The sequence below is a fragment of the Aquila chrysaetos genome, chromosome 6, assembly GCF_900496995.4.
Source record: "Aquila chrysaetos chrysaetos chromosome 6, bAquChr1.4, whole genome shotgun sequence".
Taxonomy (NCBI): Eukaryota; Metazoa; Chordata; class Aves; order Accipitriformes; family Accipitridae; genus Aquila; species Aquila chrysaetos.
In genome coordinates, this window is record NC_044009.1 from 51,135,271 (window position 1) to 51,152,870 (window position 17,600).

Genomic DNA, 17,600 nt, shown 5'->3' on the forward strand with positions numbered 1-17,600 from the left:
GAAGGTGGTTGGTCACTGGAGAGGTTGTAAAATCTATGTCTTCAGAGGAATGTGAAACTTGGATCTATCAATGGCCTGAGCGTCTGCACCTAGTTGGACATGCTTTGGGCAAGAGGTTGGACTGGAGACCTCCAGAGGTCCTTTCCAACCGGCTTGTTCTATGATTCTAACCTATAGTTAAGTGTAGGTTTTCTGTGGAATGAGTGAAACACGAGGTTATAGGTCAGGTGTAGGTGTACTGCCCGAGGTCAACATAAATTTAGTATGGGCAGCTCTGCCTTGTGACTGTGATGACTCCACCATTTACAGGCCTCCACCTCTGTTCTGCAGGGCTCCCTATGGCCTTATCTCTCCGTAGTTACCTTCTTGTGCCCTGCTTATGATAAACTACCCACAGAAGCTCATTGCTGTTACCATGTTGTCACGGCCTGCCTTTTGCCAGCACTAGTGTTTGTATGGTGAATTACATCAAGAAGTTAATTCAAATTATAATTAGTGCAGCAAGAAAACATGTTAGTTTTAAGGGTCAGCTCCTGGTGCAGTTAGCTGGTTGTGCTACTGCTAGGGGAAGGGTGAGGTGTAGGGCAGAAACAGATCAAGTGCAGAAAAGTTAGGACCGCTTCCTTCAGCAGTTGAATGTGAAAATGCAGAAATTTGGTATCAGTTCCTGATAGATCATAAAGTTACATTTACTTTGTGCTAATTATTTTTACTTGATCCAAAACATTGGGTTTATTGCCATAACACTGTTCAAATGGCCAGGATTATCTATGATCAGGCAGATATTTTTCTAGGTTGCTTTCATGTGAAACCGTATCATTATATATTTACTTTGCACAGCAAAAATGTTTAGCGTTTCTGCGAATAGGGTTTTGGTTTGGTATTTTTGGTTTGATGATACTATTTTGTGTATACTTTCATGTTTGCATATATTTGCTGTGCATAGGTTACCAAAACCAGAGGATTTCAGGAAATACCTGGTTTCTTAGAATTTTAGTACCAAAGGCCTATACATCATGATGGTGTGTGAGAGCTAGACACAAATATCAAATTTTAGGGCCTCAGTGCAATCCACTGAAAAGGATGTAACTGGTTGCATGACTTATAGCCATGTCTGTGTGGACACTCACTCCAAGGGATTCCAGCCAGATGATTTAGTATTACTACTTCTGGGCTAAAATGGTGGTTTGCCTTATTTATCGAAGACACCTGAATGTGCCTTTGTCTGGTCTCTTAAGGAAGTAATGTTATAGAAAGACTAAGAAAAGAGAACAGGCAAGACAAGACTTAACAGCCTACGTATATCTAAAATTGTAAACAACTAAAGATAAAAAGGAAATATTCAGGCTAGCGTAGGGGCTTATAGCTAGAAATAAAGCAGTGAAATGAAGAAAGAGAAGATTAAGGCTAAATGTCATGAAAGAGCATTCTGCAACAGTAGTGGTTTTTTAGATGACTCTTCCAAAGAAAGCAAAGAAAAAACTGTTTCAGGACAAAGGCCCTTTTTTGCTTTTTCTTTTTTTCCCCGTTTCTTTCCTTCAGCTTAACCACTCAATGTAAAATAATCTCATATGGGTATATAAAAGAATGTATTAAATTTTTGAGGCATGAATGTGAATCTCTGCATCCTTGGGAGCTGCTGTGATGATGCCTGAATGCTGCACAGCTTTACAGAGCCGAAGGCACAGTCTTTGCCATTGGGATCTCGCAGTACAAGGTTCTGATCTTGTAAATGAGTTGATGGTAGTAGGTCTGTGCGCAGTGTGCACTTCACTAACTTCAGTGGGACTTTGTAGGAAGGGAGAGATCTGGGTAGTTCAGGATTTAGTTTTAGATCAGTTGAAAAAAGTGAGAATAAAAACTGTTTGGGCTGAAGTGGGTAGCGATGAAGGGAGGAAGATAGGAAGAAATTATTAAGCTTTTATAGGAGTTTTTTGCTTTCTTTTTTGAATGCGTACAAATGCTGCCGCTTTATTTACTGTCAGTAGGACCTAGATGGCAATTCTACTAGTAATTTGTACTATTTAATTTTGAGATTAGAATCATTCTAAAAGAGCAAGAAGGGGGTGTGTATTAGTGGTCTGTTAACTACCAACAGGAGATGAAGAAATAACAAACCAAAATCCTGAATTTAAACTTTTAAATGGGTTAAATAGATGACAATTTTTAACAATATCATTATTTTGACATGGATACTGTTAGCTAAGCTTTTGAAAGTTTTTGATGTCTTTCCTTAAAAAGCTTCTAGTATTATCTCCAATGTCATAAAATTCTTGCAGATCAGAATTGCTTTGGTAGTTTAAACTGGTGAGTTACACTGGCATTAGCAACACTGCCATAAAAAGGTTACTTTGCAGTTTTCTCCAGCGGCCAAGCTGGTTGGAGAAATTTCTGCCCACTTCCTCTTGGCCAGTTATTCCTTCTCCACATGAAGGTTTTCTCCCCTTTTGTACTTGCACCAGTGGAAGCGCTTGTGGTGGTGTATCTGTGGGCTAATGAAATGGTGCAAATAAAACAATTTTTTGTGTGTTTTTATTGGCAGGGGGGGAAGGTGGTTAGCTGGATTCTGCAAAATTTCCTCCAACAGGTTCAATTTTTGTTTCTGTGGATCTTTTTGTTTGTTTTATTTGTTTGTTGTTTGCTGTAAGCCCCAATAATTTCAGTGCTCTGGTTTTCAGCGTGGCTCTGCAAATATTTGTCTTGGCACATTGGGGCGTTAGAAGCGCTGTAAGAGCCAGGTGGGAAACACGCAGCTGAGGACCAAGCGGTGAATCTGTAACAGGCTTGGTACTAGAGAAGACACACAGGCAAAAGTGCCCTTGGATTTTTCTTTTTCCCACATATATATTTCCAGTCTTCTACATATCCCAAATAACCATTAGAAACTGATTAAGAAATCTGTTAAAATACGCAGTGCTTCTAAGAAACTTTTAAGTGCTGTAGCTGAAGATGAAAGTTGTTTCTAAAATTGTTTGAAATTATTAGCGCTATGAACATCACCTTATTCTCATTTTTGATAATATAACAGTAAACTTGGGTGTTTTTCCTTTACTTTCTGCTCTTCTCTGAATTTGAGCAGTGTTCCAGCTGAATTCTGAAATCTGACAGTCATCACTTCCAACCTGGTAATGAAGTGTCGCCTGGGTGAAACTGGAGACTAGCCTGGCTCCAGACCTCTTATGTATTTGCTCCATATTTAAAGAAGAGGTGTTATGTGATATTTTGTCCAATGTAACAAAAATAGTTAAATCTCTCCTTAAGATTTAAAACACAACTTTTCCTTGGGCTCAAATGCCTCCTTGCTGCCCCAAGAGGGTCTTATTGAAATGCAGACACTCCATCTTTCCCTTTCTTAGAGAGCAACCTGTCTTATCAATTACTTCCATAAAACAGCATTTACTACGAATACCGTTTCTGCTGTTAGACTGTGAAGAGACAAACTGCATACCTGATATGTCTGGATACTAAGGAAGTTAAGCAACACAATCCTTGTAATTCCTCCTGATGACTGTGAAACAGGGATGTGATGATTATGGTTCTCCTGGGAGATGTCTTAAAAAATTAACAAGGTCATTTTCTTAACAAAAATTTCCAAACCTCATTTCAACCAAGTAGGAAGGGAATACTGCTTTTATCTGCTTCTGACTTAATTGTCCATGTGCCTGTTGTGGAGATGTCATCATGTGATAGTGGTACCGCTAACAGCAGAGAGGTGCCTCTCAAACCCCTGGGAGGAATAAGGCAGTTTCCCTGAAAGATTTTCTTTTTAGTAAAGATAAGATGGAAAGAGTAATGATGGAGACAAAACTGATAAAGGCAGAAATACCAGAAGGAATGGCAGGCTAAAGCCAGAATTTTTCAGGCTGCATTAGATGCATCTTTGGAGCTGGAAAGGCCATTCAGAAGAAGTTACCTACATCACCAAGGCCTTTAATAGCAGATGATCTTTTCTCTGCAGAAAAATAAAGAGCGCTGAGCTCTTAAACTGAATGTGTCTTTACAGGGGTGTCTGGCAGCATGAGTCAGGTTGGCCTCCTGAGCAATGGCAAGCAGCACAGGTAGCCTAGAGAAGCTTGGTATCACTGGACGTCTGAAGGTTGGATACAGGATTTCAGAGCTGTACAGAAACAAGTACTCCCTCTCTGATGCCTAAGTCCACTTTGTTAATAGCACAAAATTACAATTGAACTAAGCTGATTAAATGGCACAGTAGATTTGTCACACAGAAACAGTGTTGTTAATCTGGCAGGCAAATATATTGGAGGGGAAATGAGGTAGAAAAAATTATGAAGTCCATCCAGAATTATGATTTTCCTTATTTAAAAAAATAAAAATAAAAAAGGAGGACAAAAACCTCCTAAGGCTTTTCTTTTTTTTTTTTTTTTTTTTAATGTGCCTAGAAAGTCTGCTTTTCAAGAAGGCAGCACAGTGAACTGGGAGGAAATAGGATTTTATCTTTTATTTAACCAAGGAAGGAATACAGGCATAACTTCAAATAAATTTGCTATTAAAAAAGAAATTGCATTATTACATTTGGGGAGTATTCTGAAGTTTCTTGGAGTGATTTGCAGGTTCCACAGGACTGATCTGTATGTGCTGCACACACATAGTTAAAAAGGGAGATAAATTCCTTTCTGTTAGTAATACAATCATCTCGCAAGGTATTTTTTATTAAATTAGACTTGCGTAACTAAATTGCTCCTGATGCCTTTTGTGGATGCTCCTAAATCATCAGCTAAATAGCAGCTGATCTAAGTTTGGCAAAAGGAAGAAATGAAGTTTTGGAAGATTATATTCATTGTTCCTGATAGTAATCAATCAGAATTTCTTACTTGTTTACCGTCTTGTTTTAAAAGCATTATAAATATGGCAGTGCTACAAATCTTACATTAATGGAGGAAAAAAGAAAAAATAGTAAATATGACTCGTACTTTGAGCTTAAACAAGCATATACTGGCTTACCTGGTCAATTAGCGAATTGTTGTCTTCTGTTATTTCCTGTTTAATTCATGCTTTTGATAACTGTTCTTTGTCTTTAGAAAAATCTTTCCTGTGTTCTAGGGGTCTTTTTCAAAGCAACATTCAGACAATGAGACATGTTGGTATTTAGGGCATGTCCCCAGCTTTCATCTGCTTTTCCTTACCTTTCATGTTTGTTTTTTCCCATTGTCAGAACCTGCGGTGCCTCCTCTTTGGTATCCCTAGCAGCAGCCGGTTGTGTATTTGTTTCAGGAGGTGGGTGGCCCTTCTGTCCTGCTCTTTTCCAGACATTAGGGCGAAGGGAGAGCAGGTAGAGTAATAGGTATATGTGAATGTAAAGCCTGAAAAAGTGGATGTTAGGCTTGTGTATTCAGATACATGCATTGAAAACATTTTAATCTCACATTAAAAGTTACACTAGATTTCAGCTTGATGGTGAACATGCACTGCTAATATAAAGAAATATTCCTCTGTTAAATCTTGTGGGATCTGGGGGCACTTGTGAATTAATTTGTTTCTAGGAGTTCCATGAAAAGAGAACTCCTTTGTAAAACTACAGATGTTAAAATACAGGCAAAAAACCACTTCTTGTTCTGGGAAATTATAAACAGTTATTACAGTTGAATATTGAAATTAAAATGCAGAAAAGACCCCTGAAACCTACTATGTTTCTAAGAATTCAGAGAACCACTTTTCCTAGACCTTCTTTCTGGTTCCTTTCCTTAAAAATAAATAAGATACTTACAAATTCATGGAAATATCCATTTAATTTTACTTACAATTTCACCAAGACTTATTGCTTAGACATTAATAGAAGTTAGGTAAATTACAATGAGCAGGAGAACACGGAGTAGTGCAGACACAGGGGAAGCCCCCAGCCATGGTAGTACCCCTAACCAGGCAGAACAGCTCACCCTTTCATACTGCTATGAATGCATCTATTACACTTGGAGATCCAGCGATTCCACAGGAGTTTTCATTTTACGTCTTCTACCTAAAATGATTTTTCAGGGTTTAGCACTGCCCTGTTCTGTATCCCCTGCCACGCATCAGGAGCTCTGTACACGCACAGACACCCACACTCTGGTCCAGCAGCGTTTGCCATCCTATTTCTTGTAGCCCCGTGACCCCATCCGCCTCTTCTTCTCATGTTTGTGGGGTTTCGTTAGTGTTTTGGGTTTTTTTTTTTCCTGTCAGGTGGGAAAGTCATCTGGCACAATAGGATATTGAACTGTTTTGAGAGTCTGGCCAGAGGTAAAAAAGGACTACTGCTCTACTGAGTGCCGCGTATAATTGGTGCTATCAGACATCTGGCTAACCTGGTACCTGATATTAAGGTATGACTGCTGAACAGGTAACAGGGGCTCTAGTGATGTCCCTATGTTCCTCTTCTTTTCTTACCAGTTTTCTACAAAGCAGTAGCATTCTGCCTATTGGTATTTGAAACGTGGTATAAAACTATGCGGTTTGTGCTGAATAATTCTGTTGCAGCTAAATGAATGGAAAAATAACATTGAATGGAAACTGTCACAAGATCAGCCGATTAATACAATTTTTCTGTTGCATTTGATTGTCTTTTCTGTTCTTTAAAGAAATCGGAAAACAAAACAAGAGATATATCTGAAGAGATGCATTTTTTTTTCTTTTGCTGTGTAATCATCACATTCATACATTCTTAAATTTACAGCATTTGTGCTTCTAAATATTTCTAATTTAATTTTGGAGGAGAAGAATATTTCTTCAAACAACTGAGGCTCAATGCTGCCTTTTTTCCCCATTTTAAAAGAAAGTCTCTGAAGAGATGTCAGTGTTTTATCTGCTGTGTAGTGTCCTCTTTTCAGTTTTTGATTCAGTGTCATGATTTCTGGTATTCAGTGTTTGAAAGCACAAGAACACTAATTATTTTATAATAGTAAATGTCAGTAAGCGGTTTTCTTAAAACCAACCAAAAATAGAAGTTTAGTCCAACTTGTAACATCTTTGCAGGTTTTAAATGCAACTATGGATAGGAATTAGCCATTCAGAAACTAAAGCTTTGTATCCATAGTTCTATAATGCAGTTCCTTCATTCTTTAGTTCTATGTTTAGAAAAATTATTACTATGACATCAGTTCTCTACAGATTTGTTATAGATACAGACTGCCCTGGAGCTATAAAATGCTGTTGGTGATAGCAACTGCCACAAATCGGAGGTGAATATTTTTGGAATCATCTAAACAGCAGAGGAAGAACGACGTGTTGTAAAGCATGGTGATACAGTTATAAAGAAATACAGTTATAAAGAAATATTTTTCTGTTTTCTTTTTTCAATCCAAAAATAAACCAACAGGTAGTATTCCTAATCCTTTCATTCATTTTTCCCGATCTACGCCTTTTCACATTTTCAAAAGATTTTCAACTATCTTTGCAGTGTTGTAACTACAAGATTGCAGTTGACAGAAATTTTGTTTCCAACTGTGTCACCAACATACCAAGAATTTGAGGAGGTCATTAAAAATCACTCTGCCACAGTTTTCTGTTAGAAAAGTAAGAACTCTGTCATCTTCACATGACTTAGGAAATGAATTACATTTGAGAGTATATTTTTAGATACACTAGACGTTTGGATGAATGGCAGTATAGATGCAAAGTATTTTATTTTGTATATGGAAATTCAAAAAAGGTCAAAACCATCTTTTTTTGGAGAGATTGTTCAGATTTGCTGATGTGTCATCTTCAGTGAAAGGTGAGGTATTTGTGACTGGTCATTTAGTGGTTATTTTAATTAGTCAAAATTCAAAAGAGTACTTGAGTGAGATGTGAGTAAATCTCATTACTTTGACAGTGGTTGCATAACTACAAAGAAAGCATATATTTAGTAAATGTTACTCACTTCTATGACCTAGTTTGTTATGGCTAATAATTTTCTTAGGGCAGGACAGGGCTTACTTCCCCTCACTTTTCCCTTGTTTAACTTACATGAATGAGGGATTTTTCCCATCTTTCATCTTAATTTCTGGCTAACTCATAGCAAGGCAAGGCTCTTCCTGTTGGTGTCCATAGTAACTCTTGGTTCCCACTCTGGCTTCACTTTGGTCTGCTCCCAGTCCTCCTCCTGTTCCCATGGAAGCGCTCAGAGTTTCCTGGTTTGTCGTTTCTCTCTGATAAACGAAGTTTAAACCCTACGTTCTTCATCTTCCTATGTCTGTGGATGGTATAGATACTGGTTTGGCAGCCTGGCTCAAAGACCAGCTGAGATGTGAAATAAATTGATGCAAAAGCTTCTGCATACTCAGTTGAATGAGTCATAACTTCTGTACTCACGTAAAGCGTTCTAGCTTTAAGAGCGTGCTCTACTATTAAGGTAGTATCAAATAAGTGAGAATAAGAAAGAAAAGAGTCGATGCTGCGTTCGCGTGTTAGTGAATGATGTGGCAGAGTATAATGCATGGTGGGGACTGAAGTAGGGGAGCATGCTTCCTTAGTGGTTTGGTTGATAGGGGATTTTGGGGAAGGTTTGGGGGGGGGGGGGTATGTGTTTGTTTTGGTTTTTTTCTCATTTGGTTTGTTCTATCCATTATGTAGGCTCAAGTATAGTTTTAGTTTCCTAAGATGTACAGCCTAAAGTCCTATGATGCTACAGAAGGTGGTTGCACGTTAGACAATCTCCATGGAGAATTTTGCTTTTGCTAATTGTAGAAGAAGAAGTTACAGTGTTCAGCTTTAAAGAGAGATTAGCTGCTAAATAAGTATTTAGAAGTAACCTAGAAAGGAAGGAAATGTAGATATTCATGTTTGGAAGAGAAATGGGATCTCTTTATAATGTAGTTTATGTCTCATTGAGGGATGGCTTTTTTTCCAGAAATATTGTTTTGTTTCTCAGAACTTTTAATAGGACTGGGATTTTGACTATATTAAAAAATAAAGTATCAGTGCTCTATATACATAGAGAAAATACATATTTGTATTTTGTATATGCTTATAAATACAATATTTATATGTACGCACATACGGTTTAGACTTAAACATTGCAAAAAATAGATATATATATATAAGCAAGTATCTGTTACAGAAACAATGCCCAAATTGAAGCAGTCCCACACCACAGCGTTTTGCCCTGAGGACTGCAGTGCGCTGCATTGCCAAGTCCCGCTTTGCTCAGTGCAATGACGGGAAGTTTCGTTAATGACGCGGGCCCAAGTGCTGCTGGAGAATGCTTGAAAACTGCAAAGACTGGCCTTCACCAGCTTACTGGTGATAAAATTAGTGAGGCTTTCATACTTTTAGCTAAAATGTCTTCTTTTTTTTCTAATGCTAATTAGAAAATTCAGTTATATTAGTGTCAATAAAATGGTAAATAACAGTTAAAAGCAGGATGAAAATTTTTCTTAGAACAATATTGGAGCAGTCATCTGTCATGTGATCTTATTAGTTCTTGCTTCCTCATCTGACAAAAACAAGGCAGACCTGGTTTATTTATTTCTTGCTTAAAACTATAAATTCTAAAAAATATTCAGGCTGCCTTTTCTGCATTATTGTGGAACCAAAAAAGAAAAACACGTGCTTTTTCCTCCTAATTCTTTTCCAGTGGTAGCCTTTGCAAGTGAGTTGAATCATCTTGTGGATTCTAAAATCGGAGGAGAATGTAACCTTGTTAAGGATCGCGGTGTGTTTTGTGCAGTGCTTATTCCTGTTGCTTTTTTCCTCTTCCAATATGCAGATCAGGTGTGATTACCAGTATGTGACGTACATGTGTGTTTGTGGGTGTAAAAGTAGAAAGCTGGAAAACAAAGATCTCTTCGTGTTTTCCAAATTTACTAGTCCTTTACATCTGTCACTAAAAAAACATCTAGAAAAGACTTTCAGTTACCCTTGTGTAGCTGTATGCAGATATTCTATTATGCGTACTAAAATTTCTCACGTTTTCTGTGTACATTTATCTTAGCGTGAAATAATCTTCATGCGACTGTAAGGTTTTTTTTCTCACAACTAAGAAAAACATACCTCCCAGAGGCAAATGACTGATGGAGATTGCAAAGGCTTTGTAGTATTTCTGTGCTTGTGCCTCTCACATATATTCCCTTATCTTAAAGAAGGTGGTCTGAGATTTTGCACCTGTCCAAGCTAATGGGTTTCTTTTAATACCTAAACATCTATATGAAGCTCAGGCATGTTTTTCACCCATGTGATTTGAAGTAACACATGTAACTTCATCAAAGTTACTTTCGATTTATGCCTGTGCAGAAGCTGGCTCTTTCAAGAACCTTATTTGCTGAAACTAATGCAAATATTTAATTCCTGAGGTTAGAGTGTCTTTTGTTTGCATTTGTGTTATTCTAATTAAAAGCAAACCCCCTGTGTGGGGTGGATGTGGACAGTTACCACAACTCATGGACAAGCGAGGTTTCACCGTCGGAGCTCTGGACCGGCCCAGAGACTCATCTAAAGAAATCCGGTCATGGGGTCAGGGTGGTCTATGCTGTATCATTTTCTGCGTTCGAGTTATTTTTGTAAAATGTTTGAACAATACTTTGTGCCGTTGTGTCAATAATAGTGGAAAATCTACCTTATCCCAAATAATACAAAAATAGAGTAGAAGAGCTATTTACAGGGGGAGCAAATGGAAGGCTAATGACATTAGAAAAACATATTGATGTTTTTGCATAGCTATGCAATAAAATATTTAGGTTAAAAATAAATCTGATGGTTTTAAGACTTAGTAGCACCCACGAGCATAAAAAATAATGTCTAAACCAAGTTTATTGTTTTTCCCCAATGATTTTTGAGCATTTACTTTAAATGATTATTGTCATGTGTTCAGACAGTTTAGCTTCTTCAAAGTTGCTGTTTAGGAATAAATTAACAAAAATATATTTGGGATTTAGAAAGTTTCATATCTCAGAAGATACTAAATGTTGAGTTGTATCTAAATAAATGTTTTGTCCCCAGTCCAGGAAGAAATAAAAAAAAAAAAAAATCAAAACAGATTCTTACATTTGAGCAGAGACATATGTTTTGTGGGTTGGCACCAGACTAGGATGCAGAATCTTGTAGAACCAACTCTTCATACTCTAGGATATTTAGAGGAACAACATTCAAAACAAGGTGCTAGAGAATTTTAAAAAAAGGGGGGGGGGGGGGGGGGGGGAATATAGATTTTCTTTAAGACAGAAAATGTCTGTTTTGAGTCCCTTCATGACTGTCCCTTTATTTCTAATGCTATGTAACTGTGTCTTTTATGTCCGTGTCAAATGACATAACAGTATCAGATATTGTAAAAAAAGATAATGTGTTATTAGAAAGAAAATGTTTTAATTTCATTGGTAAATTCACATTAATTGAAGATGAGATCATAGTGACTCCTTCTGGCAGTTAGGATGATGATCTTAAAATCATATGAAGGAAAAATAACAAAATGCTTGGGTGCCGTTCAGCAAAAAGAACAGGTCCCAAGAGATTTAGAAGATTCCCCTGAAACACATGGTTTAACACAAAAGAAACTTTTTCCCTGTGATGTGATGCTCAAACTCCTTCGAGAAGGCTTAGAGATTTTGAGAACAAAATTAATGATAGCCTTACAATTACTGCAGTTGTTATGTATGAGAGAAAGATTATTAAATTTGATCAGCAATAACATCTGCAATGGGAACAAAGTTTAAATATCTGGATTTTGGTTGTGCAGTTCAGTGCCAACAAAAAAAGAAAATACTATCTATTAACACAAAAGGCAAAGTGAGAATGATTTACTTGTCAGGCAAAAAAAAAATATTTTTTCAGTGGCACTTAAAAAATCTGGGGACTTCTGGGTATGATTCAACTTCTTAAGAAAATTGAATGCTAAGTTTGAAGGGCAATTGATAGAAAGCCTCAATATCAAATTACATGCACGAAGTCGCTTTGGGGAAAACAAGTCACAGACTCTGAAACACTTTGAAGAATAATTGTTTAAAATGGCACAATGAAATGTTGCATTCATTTCCCTGTAGTTGCTCTGTATTATGTGTTCTCCCTTAAAAAAAAAAACCCATTTTTTACTCCAGTTCTCAGTGCATCTTCAATTTTAAGATCTCCCTGTCAGCAGGTGTGCTTTCTGGTTTGTAACCACTGATAAGTATCTTCCATGCTGAACTTATTCAACAAATCTGTTGATGGATTCTGCTTTGGCTTCTGTTACCAGTTTGCTCCTCTGACTTTATTGGTTTGGCGTATAAAGCAAGTCAAGTACAGCCAAAGCCAAGCATAGCTAACAAAAGAAGCCAATGTCATGACTGCACAAGATACAGACCTGTTGAATTGAAAGTAATTGTTTTGGGTTTAATGTTCACACGGCATACCTTAATGCAGCAACATTTGGTATCTTAGATCGGGTTGTTTAGTGACTTGGAGCAGCTTATCAGCAGAACTTGTTGTTCGCCTGTTTCTTTCACAGACTACTTCTGTGCACTTCAAGGTATTTCGTTAGATTATTTGAAACTTTTTTTCCATTACTCTCCTGCCCCTCAACCCTGTCTTGAGCCATATCTGAAAATGCAGTGGCAATCTGCTGGGGCAGCGTCACTTTCGGTGCGTACACAGCAGCTTTTTAATACTTTAATAGGGTCATTTTGTATCTGCAATTTTTTCCCCATACCGATCCATCAACTCTGTTTGGCAAGTATCAAGGCACAGTGTACGTCCAATTTCTTCTTCAGATTTTTCATTAGAAAAGGAGAGTTAGCATAATCATGGTATAGCCTATGCAATTTTATTTCGGAGACTGATCTGACAGTTATCTTTTCTACAAGGATTCTAAATTTTTGGAAGCACTAGAAAGAGCAGAGAATATCTATTTAAGTATTCAATAGCTTGCTATTTTGCGGAAGAAGTTGATTTGGAAGGTGTTTATTCTCAGATGATGGAAGTTGGGGGGCTTTGGATTGATTTCAGAAGAAAGAAACATAGACAATTCAGATAAAGCATTATCATAAAACTGAGATGAAATAACTTTTTGCATTGATATAGGCAAATTGCAAAAACTTAAACTTAAGCGTTTTTGCTATTAGAGGCATTTAACTATTATTTAAGCAGCAATTAATTGTCCACAAAGCCTGCTAAGTAATCTGGTGATCTGATCACCTTTCCCATGTGTCCTGACTGCTGGCAATCGGATGTCCCAGGCCTGCAAATAAATAAATGAGTAAATAGATAAATCATGTTCTAAAAAAAAAAAATATATGTATTCAAGACGAATTAGTTGCTTGTGTTAACCCAAGTTGGATTGCTGCTGTGGTTGTACACTGTCAAGAGGCAGCAAAAGGTTTTCCTTTGCTCAGAGTTGGATTCCTCCGTAATCCGAGAAAGTCTAAACCAAGTGGAATCAACTGAGTAGAGGGGAAGATTTTTTACAAGACAGAAGCTTTTTGACTTGATTAGTCTTCTAGTTAATTGCATCTGTTGCTAAATGAGGACTGAAAGATTTCAAAAGTATTGCAGCATATGTTAGGTTATATGGGTACTGGCGGGGCATAATTTTGTATATACCATGGAGCATGTACATAAGGGTTGGTTATACTGACTTAAGCCTGTTATCAAACTTTGTCTTGTGTTACACAGCTATGCTTTGAGGTTCCTTCATTAAGGAAATGTTCTGCAGAGCAGAGAATGTCAGGACATTCTGGACATCAGGAAACACCTTTTTACTGTGGGGGTGGTTGACCGCTGGACCAGGTTGCCCAGAGAGGCTGTGGAGTCTCCAGCCGTGGAGATGTTCAGAGTCCAACTGGCCACGGTCCTGGGCCACCAGCTCTGGGTTGCCCTGCTTGATCAGGTGGGGTGGGCCAAATCATCTCCAGAGGTGCCAGGCAACCTCAACTACTCTGTGGAAATTTTATCGTGGTTATAATAGACAAGTGGTTTGTCTTTCAATGAAAGAAGTTGAGACCTGAAAAAAAAATATTGTAGCTATTTGGCATTTTAGTAGAAGTTGATTCCAAAGAAAGTACATGCATAGAGTAGTTCATTTGATGCTGACCTTACCATAAGCATAGTAATTTTTTTTTAATTCATCTTTTCATAGTTACAGTACTGAAATATGAAAACAGCACTAATAAATTATACTGTATGGTTTTACTGTTGAATTTCTTTTTTTTTTTTTTTTTTTTTTTAAAAACATACCTGGCATTTTTAGGGACGTTGTTTTAAAGTTACCTTTAATTTGGCTTTTCAAAGTTTAGGGAGGTAGTTTAACTTTTCATAATCTATTAGTGCTTATAATATAACACATTTCAATACTAATTTGTAATTTTGTCTTTTCTAATCTTTAATTCATGGGATGATTACTGCTGTTGTTATTTTGGTATGATGACAGTGAATTTCCAAAGTTTGAGGTATTTAGTCTTAACAATTATTCTGCATTAGTATATTTATATGCCTCAAGTAGATAAATGCCTTCCCATGTAATGGCTCTGGTGCTTGTCTTTGTTTTTAACAGCAGCTAATAAATTTATGTATTGTATGAAATGCACAATTTTACTTTGTGCCTTCTTAATAAAAAAATAATTTTTTAAAAAATCCTCAGTCTAGTTGCAACTAACCTGGCTTACGTACTGCTTTGTGGTGTTTCTCTTCAGATCCTTATTGACGATGGTGGTCATTGGAGGCATAAATATTGAAGAATATATCATTTACAGACAAGATCTTTGAAATCTGTTTCCTTCAGACAGCAAAGGTAAGTAAAATAATCTATATTATGCATTTGTATATAAGCAATAAGTTAGATAGTTTTTGACCTCAAAAATAACCAAAATTGAACAGCAGCTGAAGTTCAGGAGCCTGACTACACTACCAAAAGTTTTAACTTTTTTTTTAGTAAGTTTATTTATCCTACTAATGTGAAAAATAAGCTATATGGAAGGAGCTTGGTTTCTTTTCCTCCTTTTAGTTACAAGAATATGAGTCCTTAGGTCCTTTTTTTCTGCAATTAATGCTATTCCTTATTCTTTCTTTCTCACAAGTTATTCAAACTACAAATCATTTGCAATATCCGTGTGTGATACTGATGAGAACCAGGAGTACCTTATAAGTTAAAATCTGAAGAGTAGTTGGGCATGGGGATTACTACTCAAAAAGACAAAAGTTATGTGGAAAAGAAATAAATAGCCAGCAACACACAAAGTAAAATAGTGGTCAATCTCTTGAAGATTTCTATAGAAGTTTAGAAATGTGACTTCTTTTTAATTAAATACTAGAGACACAAATCTGATGTGCACTCCGCTTGTATTATTTATTTTGAATGTGTGGGTTTTTGATCAAAATAAATGTTAGGTATTCGGGAGAGTGTTGTTTGTGTATTATTTTCTCTATTTTGAAAGTAAGTATATAAAACACTCTAGGTAACATGGGAAGAATTTTTTCTGTTATGGAAATAGAGCTAATTTTCCCACTCATTATCTGCTGTTAATTTAATGTGTGGCAATATCTGAAATTTAGTGATGATTATATGGCAGTAGATTTTTGGTTAGCTGTACAGCTCATCTATGAGCAAACCAATTAAGACATAATTTCAGAATATAATTGAACTCCTAATGGGGCACTTTAATTCACTAGAAACTTACATATTTGCTTTGCTTTGTTTTAGTAGACAGGTCCAAAATGAGGGTACAGCTTCATTTTTGAACTTCTGAATACAGCAACTTCATCTGAGACTTTTGAAAATGAAGCATGTAAAATGCTGTTGAATAAGAGGATGGATAAGTTCATGAATAAGCTACTTAGTTCTCAAATCTGAACTTTGGATAGCTCTCCTTAGCTGTTTATTTGAAGAATAAGGCTTGCTGTGGTGTTAGGATGCCGTGGCCCTGTTGACAGTCTTTTCACCTGAAGTGCAACACCATGCAATGCAACACAGTGAAAACTGATCTACTTAGTACAAAGTTTGTTCACTGTTTGTAACTAATTTGCTTCCTTTAGGCATGTCTGGGCAGCCTTGATGTGCTGGGAAAGGGCTCATTCTGCAGATCTTTGTAACTGATTTTTCAAGCAGTGTGAATAGAAAATTCTTGGAACCGCATAGTTAGCCCAGACCCAGCCTGATGGAGCATCCAGGCTGGGACACACAGGGTCGGAGATCTGTCTCACTTCTGTGTTACAAAAATGAAGTACCTCATTTACGTAGTGTTTGTAATGCATTTCTGGTTTACTGCTCCTTCAGTTTCTTTTTATCTAAGTCAGAATGAAACTCCCTCTTTACTTGCTTGAGGTTTTTTTCAGCCCAAGTTTAACTGCAAGGGCACTAAAATGTTATGTTACTTATGTGTATCACCATATGCAGTGGACACTGGCTAACGCAGCCCTGGTTCCATTGGGTTTTGCATCGTTCTAGATTTTCTCAGCTCCCAGGTGATGCTGCAAGAGAACAGCAGATGGGAAAGAGTTAAAAAGTGCAGCATGCATAACTGACTTACATGACCTAAAATAAGGAAACAAACAGTAGCTGTTTATTAGAGCAAAGCTCAAATTAAGAAAGAAATGAAGGCAGTTCTCATCTTTTTCTTCTTTTTCCTTTTTTTTTTTTTTTTTTTTTTTTGACCCCCAGAATAGAAGACCTTTTTCATTTAAAAGATAAACGCTACTGAGCTGAGAGAGGTAATTTCTGTCTCTGCCATGTTGAGGTTAAATTTTTGGGTTTGTTTTGTTGTTACTGTTTCCTTCAAGGATAGACCTTTGTGTATGTTTTTGTTTGTTCTAAAATGGGGACCTACAACATTTGGTGAAGGAAAACCAAACATTTTGGGGGAATAATTATCAAAGTTTGCATTTGGGTTAAGAAGAAACATTTTTTTTGTATGTGAAAAACTGGGACAGGGAAAATATTTCTTTCTGTAAGGTTAATGTTTTACTCGTTATTTCATTAAAGTTTTCATATGTACATGTGGATAAACCTCAGAATGCTTCTACGAAACCCAAAAAACCACTTAGCTCTCATTCTCAGCATCTTAGCTTTTATTTTGTATTCCTTTGTCTACCAATAATAAAATGTTCACAGCTGTATAGGTATGTGCAGAAACTGTTTCTATTCCATTTGATCTATTTTTAAATGCAGGGGCTTTTTGTATTTAATACGCATTACTGTGCTTGCAGTCTAATACTTCAAACCTTAGTGACCTTGGTTCACCCACTTGTACCTTGTACATTATCATGCAGTCTTTAATTATATGATAGCATGCTATTTTTCTCCATAGAAGGAAATCTTTGCAATAAATAGATGGCATTTAATCAGTATGGAGCTATCTAGTATTTTTAATTGTTCGGTGTGTGGTTCCAGATCTTCTGTACTATATAATTTTCAAATGTTACTCTGCAGATAGAATTAAGAATTTGCCTTTATGCTTTACTGTACCTTTTAGCAACAGGTTTTCTCTAAGACTTTCTGGCAAAACCCAATCTCTGAAGCCCAGCTTATTTTGCAGAAACATTTTCATTTCCAGGAGTTTCCCTTGCCAGCTCTTTTGATGGACTAGCTGGGGTTTGTATACTTTTACAGTAGTTGCAGAACTGGAGTACTCCTTCCATGAAGATTCTTTCAAGCCAGAAAAGCGAGAGCAGCGATCCTCATGAAAAGCACAGGAATTGAAAGGATTGTTGGCCTAGGCATCTTTTTTTGA

The 17,600-nt window shown here is 36.8% G+C and overlaps 1 protein-coding gene across 9 annotated transcripts in view; it reads left to right on the forward strand.

Moving 5' to 3' along the window:
• Nucleotides 1-17,600, forward strand: part of MBD5 (methyl-CpG binding domain protein 5) — a 148,477-nt gene that overhangs the window by 37,334 nt on the left and 93,543 nt on the right. For 8 of the 9 annotated variants that reach the window (XM_030017038.2, XM_030017045.2, XM_030017046.2 and 5 more), the window contains exon 2: nt 14,568-14,665. The gene's annotated coding sequence lies outside the window, so the exon portion shown is untranslated. Of the gene's footprint in view, nt 1-13,537; nt 13,766-14,567; nt 14,666-17,600 lie in introns of those variants that run through there. The other variant, XM_041124073.1, reaches the window with a different exon arrangement.